Below are 22,220 nucleotides of genomic sequence, written 5' to 3' on the forward strand. Positions count from 1 at the left end.
TGAGTTACTCAGATCCTAGTGTTTTCAAAATAACCTTAAAATCTTCAACAAATAGTCTTAATACCTATACTAAAAAGAACACTTTTCAAAATGTTAAATTGAAGCTCATCAATTTCAAGGAGTCAAGCTTTCCAGAAACCTAAACTTTTAGAATAAATTATTTAGATGTTCCTTCTTACTTTGTTGATGAGTTTCCTTAGGCTAAGGAAAAACAGAGGAAACCGGTTGGGAAGCGCCATCTTGTGGGCTTCCTAGGAAATATTTTCACTCTAGTCATCAGTAGAGTTCTAGAAGCAAATTATATATATATATTGAAAGTTTTGTATTATATATATATTCAATTATATATATTCAATACAATACTTTCAATATTTAAAATGTGACTTTAATTTAAATTTAAGTATTCTCTAATGGTTCACTTTCCAGGGTCCAAATACCAATAACTTTAATAAAGTACATTTGTAGATTTGGGATAAGATCTTCCTTCTAAAGCGCTTGATATATTTATAACCAAACCATCATATTTTATCTTTACAACAGCCTCAGGAGTTAATGCTGGAGAGATATGTTACATGATAATGAAGCTTGAAAATTTGTATACTAAAGGATTAAAAAAGCATCTAGGCAGTGGAGAACTTAGAATGAGTCTTATGATTTTGTAGTGTAGCAAAGTCATACCACAGTACCTCACAAAATAGAAGCCTTTTGTTGTTCATAAAAACTAAATTGAGAAAGTTATCAAGAATTCTAAAATAAATCTGTGTGTGTATGTGCGTGTGTGTGTGTGTATGCACATGTGCTTAAAGTACTTATGTCTCATAAGTAAAATTTTACAAATTGTGTTAGGAGTTAAGGTACATAGTATATGAAGATGAAAACAAAAACAAAAATATGAAAGACTAATAGGAAAGAAAATGCCCTCAAAGTCATGTTTATATGATTCTCTTTAGACTTCAGAAATAGTGTGATTCTATTAGTTTATATAATATTAAAGAAGAAACATTAATATTCTAAATTTACAAGTGGTCTGGAGTTGCCTTGCCACCAGCCCAAAGATGTGGGGGTTTTTTGCCCCACACAGTGCTTTTTTTAAAGGCCCAAATTAAATACTAACATTTAAAATTAGGGAATTCCTCAGCATTCCCTATTGTCTGTTACCCATCTGCCCACTGAAGGCATCTGAGTTATGAGCCCTGGTTTACATTTTTTTTTCTAACTTCCTTGATTTTTCCTTCAGGGTTCCTTTTCCTGGTACTTGTTTGGTGGGGGAGTGCATAATGACATTCAAGCTAGGCTTCTGAGAAGCACTGTCGGCTTGACAGTTATTCCCCAATTTTCTACGTGAAAGGTGCATCATCTCAGTTCTGCTATTGGTTCATGATGCAGCAATACCTGGAGGTTTGCAGAATATTCATCTTTTTAAAACTATGTTCTGAGATGCAAAACTTTGAGAGAGCTTTCTGCTTTGCAAAGGGAATCCCAAACCTACTGCTGGTGTGAAAAACTAAGGAGATTTGCATTATAGGAGGGGGGGAAAAGACCAGTTACTTGGGAGAGACAGGGGAGAACACTACTTTGGTAAAGTCTAAGTTGATTTATGATTTGACAGCATTTTTAATGTCTATAGCCTCCCACATCTGTTTGAACAAAATGAGCCCAGAACATATCATTTTGCTAATGTTGCTAATTATTTTTTCCATCAGCTTTTGACTAAGTGAAAATTATTTCCAAAAAAAGTTCCTAATTTTCAAATGCCTCTGTTTTCCTAAGGTCAATTATTATACTTGAAAAACAAGATAAAAGGTAAAAGGTTTTCATTAGGAGAGTGAAATCAGAAGGCACCTTGAGCTGAATGAAGTCTCGCTGCTCCCTCGCTCCCTCCAGTCTTTCCTGACAGAAACAGACAGAGAGAGAGAGAGAGAAGGAGGCGGGGAGGGGGGGGGGGGNCAGCACGACAAAGAGGCCCATGTCCCTCCAGAAAAATTCAGGATGACAGGCCTCTAAGTATTCTACAAGTCTCCCTTCTGTACAGTGATGTCTCTTTCCTTTTTGCTATTACTGTATTATTAATCCTTCTTGTTCCTTTCTCTTGTTTTAAAATAACTTATCTTTTTTAATTTCAACTAAGAGAATAGACAAGCTGAGAACACTTTCTCATTCAAGGAAAGTAACTGAAAGTGTCCAGTCAACTTCTAAATATTATGATGGATTAAAAAAACATGAATGTGTTTTTGTGGCTCTTAGGTTTAACTATATATTTTGCACACATATCTAATGAGCACCCTTAAAGCATTCAAACCTGAGAATATCAACAAATGCCATCCAAAGACTTAAACAGGCAGTATCACCAAAAACAACTTAGTCGATACAGAGGTCAATTTCATCACAACTTTTTCACACTTAAATAAAATACTATTAGCAATATGTGAAATGTCCCATAAACCATTGATTTCATCTTTCTTTCTGGGTTTTGGCACGTTCTGATAAACAATCACTAACATGAGCTTTCAGGTCCACTGCTTTGTGCCTTCTACTCAGCAACTTTAAAGACACTTAAGGAGCCATTTTTTATTTTTATTTTTAAAGTTTATTTATTTTGAGAGACACGGAAACAGAGTGAGTGGTGGAAGGGCACGAGAGAGGCAGACAAGAGAATCCCAAGCAGGCACAGTCAGTACAGAGCCCAACATGGGGCTTGAAACCCCAAAACTGAGATCATGACCAGAGCTGAAGCCAAGAGTAGGACACTTAACCCATGAGCCAACCAGGCGCCCAGATGAGTCATTTTTTACTGGAAGACTAACATACAAAAGTCCTATGAACTTGGCTAACCCACCAAGGTCTAAAAGGGAGGCCCAAACAAGGAAAGGCACTCCTTCACATGTCCTGGCTAACGGCCTGAAAAGGTCTAAGAGAGAAGAGATGATCACACAGGAAGTGCCCGTCATTTCTGTTACATTTACCGCTGTCTATCCAGAGGGTGGTTTTCATCTCCGCTGAATGCTGGACACCCAGCAACATTCAAAGGGCCAGCGGATGAACCTGGATTAACAGTCAGCCCTGTGTCTGCAGAGCCTGCTTAGTGTTCCTTGTCCTCTGCTTTGCAAGTTGAAAGATGAAGAAGCTTTTTTTTCCAGACTATAAAGATGTATATATCCAGCCAGAATTTAATCAGAAACTTTTCAAGAAAGTTAAGCTGACAGAAGGAACCAATGCCTAAGTAAATGATATGTCTGCCCTTGACATGCAACAATACTGCAGGAATATATATATTTCTTCCTTTAAAGACTCAAGATAATTAGACAATAAAAACAATATGAGAGATTTTGAGATATGTTTACTACTGCTAACCTGATTAACACATTATAAAGTCGTACAAAAATTAATAAATGCTCTATGTTTCTACCCTGGAAATTGCTAAACTACAGAGGTACTGGGGTGCCTGGCTGGCTCAGTCGGTATAGCATGCAACTCCTGATCTCGGGGTTGTAACGAGCCCCACACTGGGTGCAGAGATTACTTAAAAATAACATCTTTTAAAAAAACAAAAAATAAACTACAATAGTACCATGGTTTAAGAACTATTTTATTCACTTAACACTTTTGAGCACCCACGACATGTGAAGCACTGTGCTAAGCACTGTGAATACAAAATAAGACCATGAATCTTACCTTACAGGCACCATCAGCCTAGAAAGTTATAAAGATAAATAGCTACTGTGAAAGGAACACATTGGCAAATGTCACAGGAGATGTGCAGATAAAATGATAAAGAATTCAGAAGTCAAGGGATTCCTTTTGAATGGGTGCAGGGGGCAGGGGTAGGGACTGAACTACTGGAAAGAAGGGCAGAGAAAGGAACAGATATGGAAGAACTGGCGGGAGCTGGCAGCTGACCGGGTGCAGAGGCAAGGGGAGGCAGGGCGGAGGAAGGAAAGCTAAGCATCTGGAGCTGGGAACGTGTGCTGTCCCGAGTCCACAGGAAATCCTGACAGAGATGTAGAGGGGGCACCAGAGCGGGGCTGGGAATCCCCCACAGGGCGCACTGTTGAAGCCTACGTACTCCCAAGGGAGAAAGGGAGGGCGGGTCATGAGAAGCAGACATTTTGGGTAGCAAACAGAGGAGACTGAGGAACAGTGAAAGGGAAGAGAAGGAGTAGCAGGAGAGCACAATGTCTTCCAAGATAAGAAAAGAGGGGCGCCTGGGTGGCTTAGTCCGTTAAGCGTCCGACTTTCGTTTAGGTCATGATCTCGCGGTTCGTGGGTTCGAGCCCCGCGTCGGGCTCTGTGCTGACTGCCAGCTCAGAGCCTGGAGCCTGTTTCGGTCTGTGGCTCCCTCTCTCTCTGACCCTCCCCTGCTCATGCTGTCTCTCTCTCTCTCTCTCTCTGTCTCCTAGAAATAAATAAAACATTAAAAAAAAGAAAGAAACAAAGAAAGACAAGAAAAGAAAGTTTCCAGAAAGAGGCAGTCAAAAACAGCAAACGGTGCAGAAAGATCAAATATGAGGACTGAGGGGAAGCCACTGATTACTGGCTACTAAGTGATAAAGCCTTTCCAGCCAAACAGAAGCCGAATATGAGGTGGTCGCCATGACAGGAAGCTCTCCTTGACCAAACCTCCAAGCCCTCTTCTTGACTAGCCTCAGCCTTGTCCCCAAGCCTTCCCCGGCCTGCAAAGACATCTGAGCAAGAATTCTGCTACATGCAGGGCGCCTGGGTGGCTCAGTTGGTTGAGCGCCCAGCTTTGGTTCAGGTCATGATCTCATGGTTTGTGGGTTCAAGCCCCGCATCAGGCTCTGTGCTGACAGCTCAGAGCCTGAAGACTTTCAGATTCTGTGTCTCCCTCTCTCTCTGACCCTCCCCTGTTCACACTCTCTCTCTCTCTCCCTCTCTCTCTCCCAGAAATAGATAAAACATTTTTAAAAATTAAAAAAAAAAATTCGCTACATCAGTTTAGAGAGAACCCTTCTACCTACCAAATTCCTCACCACTACCCTTGATATCTGATCACCCTGACCTGCCCCCATCAAGAATCCTGTTAGGTCAGGTTAGCAAGAATTCCCCTACCTTGGCTTCTCTTAGTAATTTTTCATCCTCTGACATCCCTTGCAACCTGCTCCTTGGTGATAAATCCTCACTTGTTCTCATACTCCCTCTTTCCTACTGTTAGTCTTGACACCTCTTGGTTAAGTTTCCTTGTTTGGTTGGTTGTTTTGAGAGGGGCAGGAAGGGCAGAGGGAGACGGAAAAAGAATCTCAAGCAGGCTCCCCACCCAGCATGGATCCCAACAAAGGACTCAATCTCACAACTGTGAGATCATGACCTGAGCAAAGATCAAGAGTCAGACCCTTAACCGACTGAGCCACCCAAGTGCCCCAAATCTTCCTCGATCCTTAAAAGTGTCAGAACTTCTTTTCCTTCAGAGTTGCCCTTTTCTCTAGTGCTGAATGACACTCCCAAACACCTAACTAGTTACAATCAAATACTGTCTAGGAAGAGAGGGTGTAGACAGGGTTAATGAGTAAACAGCCATGCAAGGAGAGGTGGTGGGACATACAGAATGCTCTTTCAATAAACCTCTGCTAAGAGATGGAACACCAGTACCTCATGCTGGTACTTAAGAGGATTCCAAAATTGAGGAAAGGCTTTCTCACACTGACTAGGAAAGCACGGCTCTAATGTAAGGGGAACGAGCCGGGGAGAGGAGGAAACTAATGACACAAGACAGAGAACAACAAATTCCCATACTTATTATTTTCAGTCCTCTTGCATTATATATTTTTTTGTAAATCACCTCATTTCTTCCTAGAACAATGAGACGTATTAACAAACAACAAATAAATGTTTTCTTTCATGCATTTAAAAATATGAATGCTTAAATCTGTGGTACATTTAAATCTGTAGCTCATGTAGGACACAGATTTATTGTTATGGGAGAAAGATTATATTGTTTTATTTTCAGACCTTTAAAAGGTTAAGTTAGCCATTTTCATAATTCCTATTCAATTTGATTATGTTCCCTTCTGTGAGGGTAAAACATGAACAAACCAAGCTCATTTATGTGCAATTCCCTTGTACCATTGAAATGAAAAGGAACAATAGTTTAATGAAGTAGAATTTGTTATCTAATTATGCCAAATAATTTAGAAACATCTGCTGATGGTTAGTAATACTATAGTTAAACCTCAAAGAATCTGCTCCCAGAGAGATTTCCATTTTCTTCAAGCCCTTGTAAGCTTCCAAGTGGGAAATCCACAGTAGAGTATGGAACCATGAGATGACATAACAGCACCCCTACTGCATTAAAAACAATTAACAAATGAACAAAAAAATAAATAGAGGGTATGCATCATATTGATTTGGGCCTTAAAATTAACTCCAAAATTTAAGAAACACAGTAGACCACTGTAATAGTCAACATTCATTCGAGCATTTATTGAGTAGCTGGGATGCTTCAGACACTGTGGCGGTTGTTAAGGACACAGAAGAACCCACAGCTTTCCCATTATGGAACTTCATCCAGCAGGAAAGACAAGAGACTGTATCCACCAATCACTACATCACCCCATGATAAGCGGTAGGACAGAGATGTGTACAGGGCACAATGGATAGAGAAAAGGGGTAACTAACTCACAGCAGAAGACTACTTAGAAGAGAGGACTATTCAAACTGAGTTTTTCAAGATGTGTAGAGATATGTGACTGCAAAGAAGGACCTGGGAAATGACTGTGCCAAAAGCACACTGGGTACAATCCTTTCTGGAAGCTTCAAGTAGTTCAAGGTGGCTGAAGTACAACCTCTGAAGAGGAGACAGTAAGAAAGGGTCCAGACAGGTAGGCAAGGGTCCTATCCTAAAAGCCTAATATGCAAACTAGGGAATTTGGACTCAATCTTAATGATGATGGGGACCCACGGGAGAAGTGGGGAAGTAAATTGTTAGACTAACCAAATTCTTTTCATTTGTTTAGCGTTTATTTACTTTTGAGAGAGAGAGTGAGACAGAGCGAGCATGTGAGCGGGGGAAGGGCAGAGCGAGAGGGAAACTGAGCATCAAGTAGGCTCTGCACTGTCAGTACAGAGCCAGATGTGGGGCTCGAACTCATGAACCGTGAGATCACGACCTGAGCCCAAATCAGACACTTAACGGACTGAGCCACCCAGGAGCCCCTAGACTAACCAAATTCTAAGAGGCAGGTTTAGATTTCCAATTATGGACTCTCATAAAACAATATGCCAAAATAATAAAGGAAGAAAAAAGATAAATGAAAGCAAATGTTTAAAATGATTCAAGGTTGTTCACAGGATAAGTATATAGAGTGGCAGCCCATTGTTATATACTTACTCTTCATTCATTCATTTATTCACTCAATAAACCTGGATTGAGCACCTATGACATACCAGACACTGAGCTTACAATCCTTGATATATTTTAAGCACCAAAAGGGCAGGGGTTAGATATGATTACGGTCTGGACTACTCCCCAAAGGAAGAGCACTGCTCAGTGTATTTTTCACAGTTTCAGAGTACGATAAGAAGTGTCAAGTGTCCAGCACCATTAGAAGTCTATCTGGTTTTCAATGTACATCCCCGAACTAGGTGTCCACCAGAGCATCCTCAGACAAAGTCTAAAATGGCACATGGCACATTCAGCGGCACACATAAACAAAATACTGTAGAACCACTTTCTCAAGTGGGTCAACACACTTGTAGATCTATGTTAATATCAACAATAACAGTAACATTAGTGACATTAGCTACTATCTGTCTTCACCACCGTGTTAAGAACTTTACACACACGATCTCATTTATTTCTGCACAAATGGAAGACGGGAATTACTGGCCTGTTTATATATAAGGAAAATGAGATGAGAACATACAGCTGACATTGTGTTAAAATAACCCTTTTACACCAAAATCTGAGCACTTTCCTCTACACTACACACTAGGGAAGCATCCTCTGTTAGCTTCCCATCTCAGAGTAAAACCTGATCTTTATCATGGTTTATAAGGCCCCACGTAATCGGAGAGCCCAACACTCCTCCATTCCCCAGGGGCCTCTCTGTCTCATCTCCCACCGCCTTCCCCTCGCTTATTCCCCGCCAGCCGTGTTGCCCTTCTTTTTGTTCCTCGAAACTGTCAAGCGAGCACACCCCTGCCTCAAAGCCTGTTTCATGAGGTGTCGCCCCCACTTCACGCGACTCACTCCCTCACATTCTTCAAGTCTCTGCTCAAAATCCACCTCGGTCATGAGGCTTTCCTGACCATGGTGCCAGACAGGAAGGCAGCCCCGTCTCCTCACCTGCCTTCTACTTCTCCACGGCACTAGCCACCTGGCTCACTATACATTTTTTTATTGTCCGTCTGCCTCCACTGCGAACAGAAGCTCCTTGAGGATAGGAACTAATTACATACCTGGCACATTTTCAGCCCTCAGTCCACTGAACAGATGAGTAAACAAATCACAAAATAAGAAAATCACAAGCCTCAGAGCTCTCCTCAGAAAGATGATGAAATTGGACTTCTCTTGTTGCTATTCCCTTCTCTCACTCTACGGTCCCATCCTTTCCTGCCCCTAATCCTGAATGCCCTAGGCTTTTACACTGTTCTGTTTAGCACACTTCCCCTTCAGGTCCTTCTTAGTGATGCCTCACCCCCTACCTAAAGGCCACCACTTTCTTTTCTCTTACAGCACAGCTCCCTCGGACAAAGAGCTTGCTCTGAGTACTTTAAGATCTTTAGTCCATAACTTAAAATCATCCTTTCATGCTATATGAAGACACGTATCTATACCTAGCATGCTATTCCTCACAAGTAACATGCTAAGAACCCATGCTTTAATTGTAGTATAATGGGAATTGTACTATAATAATTGTAGTATACGGGGAAATATTTCATTCACGCAGATATTTACAGATCCCTCAAATGGAACGCCTACACCACTTACCCACTGTCCGTCCAACCTAGCACAAGCTACTTCAAATCCTTAAATCATTTCTCACAAAGTAATTTCACAGCATTAAGGGACTAAAAAATAACAACAAAGTTCTATACAAAAGGTAAAGATAGAGGGGTGCCTGGCTGGCTCAGTCGGTAGAGCATACAACTCTTAATCTCAAGGTCGTGAGTTCAAGCCTCACATTGGGCGTGGAGCCTGCATACACACATACACACATACGAATATACGTAATTGTATATATACACACATAGATATATTTCAAGGAGAGAATATACTATAAGGACTGAAGACAGGTGCTAATGGCAGAAAAGGGAAAATTAAGTACAGTTAGCAATTTAAAGTAGAGAATCGGTTCAGTTTTTGAAATGGTTGTTGTCATGAAAATCTATTCGTGTAGACAGATGTTTCTTGGACTACATCTTCTTTTCTACTTGTTTTACACCACGAAATAAATATACATGGTCCAATGAAATCCAAAGGTAAAAAGTCAGAGTGGAAAGGACAACCTTCAGTGCAGCTAGAGGAAACACAATGACAAATGCGGTGGGCAAATACAGGGGCCTGACTCACCTTCCCTTCTCCCAGATTCCTCAACTGCTGGTGTCCTTTCCAAGAAGTGCTTACTTTTCTAAATGTAAAACAACTACTCAAAACAGGCACAGGCATTGTTAAGCTATCAATTTTTGAGTCTGTTTTTTGGTTCTTGGAGAATAAAAGGGAAAAGAAACTTTCTAAAAACATGAAAAGTTCTAAAGCATTCCTGGGTATAAAACCATTAAAATATAGCAACATAAAATATAAAAATAGCAATTTCTCTTTTTTACAGTTTAAGTAAATCTTTCTTCTATTCAGTCTGGCCTCCTTACTCCAAGTAACTTTTAAATTAATAACAGCTTGATTGAGATAGAATTCACATACCATAAAATTCACCCTTTACCATATACAAGGCAGTGGTTTTTAGTATATTCACAAAGCGTTCATTATGGTTTTCAGAAATAAGGAGCCAAATTAAGAAAGTATATTTATAACTCTATTTTATGAGACATGGCTTTTTTTTTTCAATATGACTTCTCAATGTGAAACACAGTCACACCATTCTGTTTCTTAGTTTCTCCCTATTTTGTTTTTTTAAGGATAGTAGGGTTATATTAATAAATAAAAACCAAAGCTTATAAGAATCATTTTCTATGTAAGAATGACTTATGACCAATAATTCAGTTATAAGGCCAGGGGTTTGCAAAGAAAGTTCAGTGACTTCATTTATACACAGTGGACAGATAATAGTTTTTTAAAGGTACTGTTACTGATATTTTATATAAGATGGAGAAAACACCAATTATCCATAACAAAGGATCTTATTTCTAGAGGGACTTTGACAAAAGCTACACAAAACCCAGCCTGGGGTTTCCCTAATAAAGATTTCCCTAAATCTTTTTTATGGCTGCTCTCAAGATGATAGTAAATTAAGTTTACTTAATTCTTAGGGTAAACCCAATTCAGTGAAAAATGTGTAACTTCTTTTACTAATATCATTCCTTCAGAACTATTATTATATGCCATACATAGCATGACTAAACAGTATTTTTCTGCCTATTTCTCTTGTGATTCCTTTACATTAGTCTAAAACTATTCTCACTGAAGGTAATACTGTCTTCAAGGAAGGAAAAATTAGCTTTTGGGGATCAAAACCCTTGCTCTTTTTGTGCATAAAGCAGATATACATACAGTGTGTAAAGAGATAAACGGCATATCTCTGTTATTAAAGTTTCATGATGAAAACAATTAAGAAAGAATGTCTAAAACTTCTTATGAAGGGTGATTTAAAAAAAAAGTGGACAAATAACTGACATAAAAGATATTGCAACTGTTCTTGACAAATATGTCAAATTTTTATAATTATACATATCATCCTATCTTCAAAGATTAGGCTGTTTAGGGGCACCAGAGTGGCTCAGTCAGTTAAGCATCTGACTTTGGCTCAGGTCATGATCTCAGGGCTTGTGAGTATGAGTCCTATGTTGGGCTCTGTGGTGACATCTCAGAGCCTGAAGCCTGTTTTGGATTCTGTGTCCCTCTGTCCCTCTGCCCTTCACCCACTCATGCTCTCTCTCTCTCTCTCAATAAATAAAACATTTAAAAAATATTTTTTTAAAAAAGATTAGGCTGTTTATAGGATTGTTACTTGCAGGGACAGATGTCACTCAAAAGACAGCATCACCAATATTCCTTTTACATTGTACACAGATGGTAACTATCAGAGCTATAGCCACTATAATTCTTTTATCTGCCTTACATTATACCAAATCTCCACACATTAAAAGAAAAATTGTAAAGGTGAACTATTAAGTTTTTGATACCAGGAAGAGACTATGCACAGGTATTTAAATAAGGATGGTGTTTTTCTTTTTGAGAGTGAGTGAGCATGAGCAGAGAGAGGGGCAAAGGGGGGGTAGAGGAGGGGGGAAGGAGGGAGATGGAGGGAAGGAGAGAGAGAAAGGGAGGAAGGGATGGGGGGGCGAAAGGTAGAGAAGGAGAGAGAGAGACAGAGAGAGAGAGACAGAGAGAGAGAATCTTAAGCAGTCTCCATAGCCAGCACAGAGCCCAACAGGGGTCTCAATCCCATGACCATGAGACCATGACCTAATCATGATCTCACCACTGCTGCTTAGAACTCCCTCTCATATTCTTTGATGAGCAATGTCCAAAAAATCAAAATGTCAGCAGAGAGTATATTCAAGTGGAGTTGCCTACAAAATTGGCTTTTGGTCAAATAAATCATACTGAAGATGCATAGTTGATTTGTCTTTTTAAAAACAAACTTTAATGTCAGGGCAGTCACCGAAAATCAAAATTTTCCTAACTGCATCACAAAGAATGCACCATTACCACTGAAGAGCTCCAAAGGATCTCTATAGAAATGCCCAAAGGCAGGTGTGTCAGGAGCATAATAAAAAGGTTTCCATGGCAGTACAAGAGTCTGTGGAAAGAAGGTCAGAAATTACAGTGAAATCTTAAGTATCAGGAGTGATCGATGGCAGTGATGATAGTGACTGGTAATGAAAGAAAGAAAAAAGGGGAGGAGGCAATGCCAAAGCTAATTTACACAGACAGAGCAGAGAGGTATTTAGGGTTGAGCCAGCCCAGCTGGACCGCAACTGAGTTCCTAGTGTTTGTCTGAGCTGTCAACCACAGCCCCAGTTAGCTATAAATGACAGACATTCCCACCAAAGGATAACCTGATTTTTACCCAGCTCTGTCAAATAGGGTTTTACTGGTGTGGCCAGTCGGGGGGTTCTGTTAGGTACACTAGCTAAAAAGTCCTAAATTAGATGACCTGAGACTTTCCTCGTGGCCCAGCAATAATTAGAGCACAGGTGCTTCTCAGGGAAGTGCTAACAAATCTTATTGGAAACAGGTAGTCGGGTGCATACACTACAGTTCCGGCAGTAAGCTCTGACAAGACAGGGCCCACGTCTCTTGAACACTGCTACAGATATATACTGAGCAAATGAGCAAAATGAGCGAGCAAAGTATCAATTATATTTGGATCATTTTTAGGATTTAAAAAGCATTTGTATTGATGCTGATAAGTGAGAGGTCTAGTCACCTCCAAGGTGCAGAAAAATGCTGGCAAATTTCTGAACCCTTGAAAACACACATCTTCAACTCCCAAATGGGCCATAAAATCAGGAAGGACTGGGGTCTGGCTCTTTTGTCACAGATAAAACAGAAATTGGCATGAAAATATCCTTTCAAACAGCAAAGGTGATTACTAGTGAATATAAGAGGTAAGACAGTGTTTACGCTTCAGCTTAATTTGACAGGTATTGAGTTGCTACAACATACTTGGGTGAAAAAAGGTTAAACGTATATAAATGTAAAATTGTCTTGGGTAATTTTAGAGGCTCTCATTTTTTAAAAAGAAGCTTAACTTTCACTAATGTGCCATAAAAAGAATATTCTTTACAATGATTAAAAAAAATAACAGGATGGAAGTGTAAAACATAAAGCAAAACAGAAAAAAACAAAACAAAAACCTAGACTCTATTGCTGGCTGCTATGCACTGAATTGTGTCCTCCAATAAATTCCTACAGTGAAGCCCTAACCCCCAATTTGATGGTATCTGTGGAGATGAGGCCTTTGGGGAGTTATTAGGTTAGATGATTCCATGAGGACGCAAGGTCTCCTGATGAGTTTAGTGCCTGCTAAGGCGAAGAGACCAGAGACCTTTCCCGCAGGCATGCTGGTCTTAGAATTCCCCGCCTCCAAAACTTCAGGAAATAAATGTCTGTTGTGGTGCAAGCCACTCAGTTTATGGTATATCTCTACAGGAGCTCAAGCTGACGTAAGACACTAACCTTACGAACTACCACAGCCAAGATGCACAAGATGGGGTCTGGGCAGAGGCTACTCTGGTGAGGCTTTCGCAGAAACGCTACTGAGCTCAGACTTTGATGACTACTTAATTATGTTTGTCCAATTCTTGCTCCTATCTTCTCTTCATTATCGTCTCACAGAACTTTAAAATCTCATTGCTCCTCTGCTCTAAGTTGGTTATTAAGAGTAAATGTAAAGGGAGAGGAGGTACTTCTGTCTAAACTAGTTAAAAAGAAGTACAGTTGCCTCATGAACAGTAGATATGAACTGCATGCATGGATTTACTTACACAAGAATTTTTCTCAATAAAACTAGTACTGTGCTTACAAATGTATTTTCTCTTCCTTATGATTTTCTTAATAACATTTTCTTTTCACTTGCTTACTTTATTGTAAGAGTACAACATTTATTTTTTTATAAGAATTTTTTTTTAATGTTTTATTTATTTCTAGGAGAGAGAGAGAGACAGCGTGAGCAGGGGAGGGTCAGAGAGAGAGGGAATCACAGACTCTGAAACAGGCTCCGGGCTCTGAGCTGGCAGTCAGCACAGAGCCCGACGCGGGGCTCGAACCCACAAACCGCGAGATCATGACCTAAGCGAAAGTCGGACGCTTAACCGACTAAGCCACCCAGGCGCCCCAAGAGTACAACATATTTAACACATATAACATAGAAAATACATGCTCATCAACTGCTTCTGTTATCAGTAAGGCTTCTGTTCAACAACAAACTATTAGAAGTTACCTTTTTGGGGAATGAAAAGTTAACGCTTGATTCTTGGTCTGTGTGGGGGATCAGCAGCCCTAATCCCAATGTTGTTCAAGGGTCAACTGTAATATCTAAAATTAAATCAATTTCGGGATGCCTGGGTGGCTCAGTTAGTAAAGTGTCTGACCCGCTCAGGTCATGATCTCGAGGTTTATGAGTCTGAGCCCGGAGCCAGCTCAGTGCTGACAGCTTAGAGCCTGGAGCCTGCTTCAGTTTCTGTGTCTCCCTCTCTCTCTCTGCCCTTCCCTGGCTTGCAGTGAGAGAGAGAGAGAGAGAGTCTCTCTCTCTCAAAAATAAGCATTAAAACATTTTTTAAATAAAATCCATTTCTTCTAACTGTTGGAGACTGCTCTTAATATATACAAAAGCTATTTTGAATTGGGCAAATTTGAGCAAATCTCTTATCTATCTTTAATACAATGGTTCTCAAACTTGAGTGGCAGAATCGCAGGGCAGTCCTTTTAAAAGCCCCTCTAGGGGAGCAGATTCTGTGGATCTGGGGGCAAAGGAATCTACATTTCTAACAGGGAGGAGATGCCTGAGGAGTGGTGTGCAATGATCTGAGACTATCTACCGCCCTATCATTACAGAAAAATTGCCTCTGCACACACGTATACTCTGCTCTATAACAGCGAAATATTCTTAAAAATTGTAACCAAATTAGATTTTGTAAGTTAAATTCTATTTTACCACAAGTTGACTTTAAAATTTTAAAGACACTTTATTGATTCTGAGGGGTGAGAGTGGTTTATCTTCTAGAAGTCAAATCCGTGCCCTTTCTTTCCTCTAATAATTTAGGAATCCTTTCTAAAGAACCTTATCACTCACTGTGCTTATCCCCAAAGTATCTACTTTATTCACTGAGAATGTCAAGCATTCAAAAAGCGGTTCATTCGTAAACCTTACCTTTGAAAACAAACCTTAAAAATGTGGAGTCTCTCTTTAGGAAGGAAAATGAATTTAGCGAAAAAAAGTTTAAGGGGATATTCACCTATGGAAATATTACTATGTATTAGCTATGTGTAAGAGAAATGCTTTTTCGAAAGAAAATATCAATTATGACTTAAGCCTTCCACCATTTTTAACTTTTGTACAAAAAAAGTCAATACTTAAGAAAAAATGCCTCTTTTAAATGATACAAATTAGACAAAGTACTGGAAAAAAACAGTGTGATGTTTATTTCTTTCAGAGAAAGAAGAAACATTTTTTAAAGCATCTAAAGAAAACCAACACCAAATAAATGTCATTTCTAGTACTGTGGGTATTTTGGCAAAGCACGCATAGGGCAGACTGGCAAATTGTGTTCTAGGCTCAGTTTTGCCCAAAAAAAAAAAAAAAAAGACCATGTGACCTTGGAAAATAATCTCCCTGCATCTGATTTAATTTATAAAATAAGATGATTAAATAAATGTAACTTTTTGATCCCAGCAGATTAATTCAGTCTATCTATATGAAAAAACCTTTGTGGTAGGTTATGCCTATAATGTGCTTGATCAAATGACGCAATTAAAACGTAACCGGAAACTTGATATTGTGAGTAACTTACTAAGACCATCCCTGTAGCTGTCAGCTCCACAGCAGTACTATATCATACTATGTATCATGCTACTTTGAACATCCAAATTTTCACATATGAAGTTCTCTTAGAGGAAGGTACATGTGTACCATAGTCTGTTTCTGTGATTGGAAACAATGTATCTTTTCAGCCTTTCTTCCCAGCCCATTGTCACTATATACTTCGGGGTGGGGGGGAACACCTTGAAATCTTAACCACTGAAACAATAGTGCTGCAGTAATTACATCATAGAAATAACATTTCTTTCCTAAAATACTCAAAATTATTCTCCCAAGATCACTTATCTTCCAGAAACCAACTTTCTTCTGTCTTCTCCCGTATTTCTTAGAACAAACATTTTCCATTTTAACAAATATTCTGTTCATCACTTATCCTTGTTTCCAACGAAACATACCGACTCCAAAAATCCCCCCCCGCCCCCGCCGATCCAACAAGACTCAACAGATCCATTTGGCAATTCCCGGGAGGTTGGGATGCACAGACATCTTGTTCAAAATAAATAAACTTTGCAGGATCTTTATTTACTGACTTGATAAACGTAGGTTTGGAAACAACCAGCTAACTTCTCTCCCAAGTTGGCATCTTAAAGAATCCTCCGTTTACAAAACACCCAGGACCTGAGACTCCCAGCCCAGAATTGGCCAGGGGAGCACACGCCCATCGGCCCTGCCTGGAGAGGAAACAATGGGAGAGGCGANGGGGCGGCGTGCGTGCTAGGCGAGATCCCAGGCATTTTTCCTGAATGGGATTCGAGGAGGCGCGCAGAGGAGAAACACGGAGCTGTTACTCGAAAGGGGAAGAGTCGCAGGAGGATGCTCCGTGAATACACGGCCCCAAACAGGGTCATCCCGGGATCGGGTTCGTTTGAGGATAAATTTCCCGCCCGGCGCCCTCGGGGTTAACGGAGAGTCTGGAGCCCGTGACCTGAAGCTATAGGATTCGGAAAGGGAGCCCGGAGGCGAATTGAGACACTGGCTGTGCCTTCCTTTCCCCTTGGACTGAGAGCCACTAGTAGTGATGAGATCGTCGTAACCGAGAAAACGGGGGGTCGTTGAAAAAGCATCTGGAATCACCTGAAATGATTTGTTACAAGGCCAATGCTTAAACCTAATTTTCTTCCTTTTACTTGACACCTCTTTGATATTGTCTCAGGGAAAATCAACATTTCTCAGCTATTGGCACTTCCTTACCACAAAAGAGTGTTCCCCTGAGCGTTTTTGCATTTATCTGGTAATCACTGGCAACATCCTTCTTTCTGTGATGTTCTCCGCTCGCCTGTCTTTGCCTTAATTAACAAAAAGCCATGCAACGCCTTGCGATTATTAGCCAAAAGATGTTCTTGAAAAGCTCGGCAGTGATGTTTTGGTGTCGTTTTCATTTAATGTATTCAAAAATTCAGTGTTCTCTAGTTGCTATGTCTGTTCCCTGTGTAAAAAAAAAAATGCCCCTCCTTTCCTTGTTTCTCTTACAGATTTGATACTGTTTCGGTGTCTAATCATGTAGATTTTCTCTTTGGCTCTCGTTTCTTCCTACGAGCGTCTTTCCTCTTTCAGTTCCTCAGATTCCCTAATGTCATTTTCTGCTTCTCTCCGTTTTTCAACTAATTCTTTTAAGAACATTCTATAAACACTTTCTTTTTAATGTATCTTGAGGATCAAATCGTTACAAAAATGAAAATTACTGCTACAAATAGAACCACAGTTAATTCATCATCATTTCGCAGCAGACTCTAACATCAGGAGAAAAAGAAAAGCCGGTTTGAAGGAGGAGCCAAGCCTTTGTTTCATGTCAGTTAACTCAAGAAAAAAGGAATAGTAAAATAATTCAACACAAACAGGCAAATGTGTAAGATGCTATATGCTTGAAATTTTCTGAGGTAGTAAAATCGTTCTCCTTTAGCTACGAATATCAAAATAAATCCAGAAGTCCCCACAAGTTTAAATCTTTAATGAAAAGGACTCTTGATTTTGAGCAGCCTTCCTGCTCATGAAAAATTACAAACACAGCTCATGAAGATAAATGAGATGCTCAAAAAGGCTTTGTGGGATGGATTTTATAACCATGTAAAGATTGCTGATCTGCACTGCAATCAGATAAATCAGAAACTAAAGACACCATTTGCTGCCTCAACCAGTGGTCTTTGACCTTTGGGGGGACTTAATTTCCCTTCAAGGCTCTGAAGAAAATACATCCCTCTTCCTGGAAAATGCTTATGTATACACACAGACTCACCAAAATTGTTTCACACAATTCACACAATTCACACAATTGTGAAATAGGATTGTGGCCTATTCAGGGACACTAGATTAACCCCTAGATATACTTTGCAATCTCAGAAAGTTATACCTTTGTAACTAAAATGTTTTACTTTTCACCTAGAAGCATGGGATTTTAAACAAGAAGGTACCCAACTCCTCTGATTTACAGATAAGGCAACTGAGGGCCCAGTGGTCAAAAGATTTTCCCAAATGTGTATACCTTTTAGGAGCAGAGCTAATAGGAAAATATGAGGCATCTGGTGTTCTCCCTGACCACCTCCCCTCCCTCTCCATCCCCCACCAATTTAGACAGTACATGGTTTGAATTTAAAAAGAAAAATCTGTTTAGTATTAGCAGCAGAGTGGCAAGGGGGGTATTTTGTCCTCAGTCATGTTGCACGTTTGGATCTCTTATAGTTTGGGACGTTGAATTTTGTCTCAAAGGGCCTTTATTCACATGCTTTTCATCTCAGAACTATGCATCCAATCAGGTTGGGATGAAAAGTGCTTTTCTCTCCTCTTTGTTAAACTCTCTTAGAAAGGTACCAGAGCATCAGGGTTTGCTGGTAATTCCCTCTGTCCCCTGGGGGCTCATCCTAGGGTTGCATCAGAGGGAAATTAACAATCCTGTGTTCAGACTCACTTTCCTGCACTCCCAATATACATCCAAGCTTGGGCTGCTGGACCAGCTTTGCACCTACTAGTTGTGGCTGAACACAGCTGAATCCTAGTGATAGACCCAGCTTAGGCTGAAGTGGGGACATTCTCCCCTCCCCTTGCTCTTTCTATACAAGTCTGGGCCCATATCCAAAACACACACACACACACACACACACACACATCCTCCCAAGAGAGGTTTTAAGGCTACTATTTGAAAGAATACCGCTGAATGTTACTATGTTTCTAGTTTTCCGCAAGTGATTCTTTTCCACTGACTTCCTAACAACAAAATGCTTTCTATACTTGATCAAAGTGCTAAGTCTTGAAAAATAATATTCATTTTTATAATATTGTATTATCTAATGAGGAATAGAGTGTTGCTTTTCTCACGTAGCTGGAAATAAAGCAATAGCCTTTTGGCCACAGATTCAATGTAAGGAAGGGCGTTAACCACTTGGGGGTGATAATTATGGGTGGTAACTTGGATTGTTGATTTAAAAGGGTGAAGAATGAGTTGACTTTTAAAACATTTATGTTTTCATTGAAAGATTTAATTTTGTGCTGAACACAGAAGCACCTAGAATGATGGCCAGATTTGTTTGCTGTTACTTAGTTGTTAAATTTTCAAACAAATGTTTTACTCTTTCTGGTTCTTCCTCATTTGTGAAATGAAGGGATGGGGCTAAGATATCTCTAATGTCCTTCTTAGTTAGCTGTCATTCTGTGATATTTTAAAATATCTAAATTAACCAGATTGTGGATAAAACAAGATATTTTTATGTGAATATTCAGTATATCACTTATTTATCTATGTATTCAATACATTTAAAGTGCTGATGTATCTGGAAAGTCTAAGCCATATATTATATTTTTATAAAGACCTAGTACAGTAAAGAAATCATATTTTATTAAAATATCAATACTGTGGGGCGCCTGAGTGGCTCAGTTGGTTAAGCGTCCGACTTCAGCTCAGGTCATGATCTCACAGTTCGTGAGTTCGAGCTCCATGTCGGGCCCTGTGCTGGCAGCTCAGAGCCCGGAGCCTGCTTCGGATTCTGTGTCTCCCTCTCTGCTCCTCCCTCACTCATGCTCTCTCTCTCTCACTCTCTCTCTCTGTCTCAAAAATAAATAAACTTTAAAAAGTTTTTTTAAAAATAATAAATAAAATATCCATACTGTCATTTCATCTGCAGTATGTTACTCTAATGTTATATTTATTGTACACAGAGCAATAAATATTTTTTAAAAGCCTTTTTCAGGTTTAATAGGATTAAAGTTAAAAGTATGCACTGAACAATCCATGCCAAATTTACTAAAAACAGTTTCTCTCTCTTTTTTTTTAATGTTTCTTTTTGAGAGAAAGAGTGCAAGCAGGGGAAGGGCAGAGAGAGGGTGGGCCAGAGGATCTCAAGCGGACTCCGCACTGACAGTGGAAAGCCCATTGCGGGGCTCAAACTCCCAGGGACTCAAACTCACAAACCATCAGATCATGGACCTGTGCCAAAGTTGGACACTCAACGAACTGAGCCACCCAGACAGCCCAAACAGTTTTTCGTTTTTATGTAAGTTTTGTGGACTAACCAGAGCTTAGGAAACCCTCTAAGTTTTTTTCCCTACATTTTAAACTAATGACATATTGCAAGTGTTTGGGGTTTTCTTTTTGTTGCTCGTTTAGCTTTGTTCCCACTGGAAAACACTGATTTGTTCCTTAGTTTTGAATGAAGCAGAAATTAATGAGGCGGTTTCTGCCTCACGATAACAAGTTGAAATTATAGCACTTTATCATGTCAACACAGCTTTAAACACTAGGAATACCAGTGCTATTAGCACTGTTCCCAAAATAGTGCAGAAGTTTGCTGTTGAAGAAAAACTTACATAGCATATTTCTGCTAATGTGATAGAAACGTTTTTTTGTTCCTCAGATATACTGATTAGGGTTTAAATTATGTATTTAAAATACTCCCAGTATGTGACATTCTCTCCATCCTATATTTATGTTACCAGTTAGAGTATTTGTTTCCATAGTGTGAATTTGTTTAGAGTGGATTTGGTCTGCTTTTAACAATGTTTTCCTAATAATGTTTTCCTTAAGGTGTTTGTTTCCTCTAATCCAGATGGGTCCCCTGCTTTTATCTTTCTGAAGATAAGTTCATAGATAAGATAAATTCATAACTCTTTCTGAATTAGTATTGTATGTGATATTTACATGGAATTTTATGACATATAAATAGCACTTTCATAGGGCAAAGGTATATACATACAAGTAACGGAAGTAGTAGTGCTTTGAATGCAAAGATTTAGACAGTAAAACCGTTTATGAAAAAAATGTATGTAAGCTTATTTACATAAGTTGTACATTTGGCCGTTAAGCCTTAAATAATTCAGATTAATGTTTTGGAGAGTTAGCTGTGTTTTACTGACCACCAGAGGGTGCCTAAATTATATCCATAGGAGCAATCTTGGATCATAGAAATGAAGTAACATTGAAAAATACATAAGAATCCTTAAGAATTGAAAACTTCCTCAGTTCCCCTTCACAGTGTTTCTTATGAAGTAGCAGAAAATAATCCCACCAAAATTATGCTAAAATGGGAGGTGCCTTTTGGCAGGCTAGGCACAGCTTTGAAATTGCATATTACCAAGCAGTGTTTGTTTATTCAACCCTTATTGTATCACTTCCAATGATATGTGAATATGAAATGAAAGTGTTTGTAGAAGGGGTATATATGTGTGGGGGTGGGGTAGGGGCTGGTGTGTGTGTGTATGTGTGTGTAGGTATAAAGGGAAGGGAAACTGGAATTCAAAAGTTCTTCTATCCCTGACCCAAGCTAATGAATTTCTTGTTAATTGCTCTGTCTGAAAAAGAAATTTCAGTTCAGTAGGTGATGGGACTACAGGCATTACTAGGTTAGAATCTTCTAAACGCCACCAGTCCTTTTTTTTTTAACTTTGTTATAGAATTTATTTTGAAATAAATAAATTATTTCAAATAATAATTGAATAACCACTGGTTTGGAGCAGCCAAGGAGAAAGAAAGGGTTAAAAAAAAAGGTCTGTTTTTAATACCTGTTTAAGAGAATACTTATTTCCTGGTAAATAGTATAGCAGATCTTTTGGAATTTTTTATAGGCTTAAAAGCAAATACATTTTCAAGTGCACATTAGCTAAAATACAGCAATTATGGCTGCCCTCAAGTAAAAGTTTTTGTCTCAACTATAATCATATTATAGTACTTTAAGCCAGCATTTCCATTTGTGTGTATTTTTCTGAGGTCACCAGGCATATCGAATGCACAGTGTAAGCTAAATGTCTATTTGACTTGAGCAGTTGGATTTCTGCCAGATTTTGTTTTCAAGAGGGTAGAAGGAGATTTGGCTGCAAATCAAATCTCCCTAATATGGCCATAGTTCTTCTGGTTAATGTGGGTGTCCGAAATAAGATGACTTATTCAAGTTGATTACATTGTGAGTTATAAATCACCTAAATAGCTATGAACTCTGGGTGAGAAGTACACAATCTCTAATTAAAGAACAGAGCTAAAAAAGACAGAAGTGTATTTCCATGATTAAAATCACAATTTGAGCTCAAATCGTGTCTCCTCCTATGAGGGATTTCTCATAAAGC

Source organism: Crocuta crocuta, unplaced genomic scaffold, assembly GCF_008692635.1.
Source record: "Crocuta crocuta isolate KB4526 unplaced genomic scaffold, BGI_CrCroc_1.0 scaffold219, whole genome shotgun sequence".
Lineage (NCBI taxonomy): Eukaryota > Metazoa > Chordata > Mammalia > Carnivora > Hyaenidae > Crocuta > Crocuta crocuta.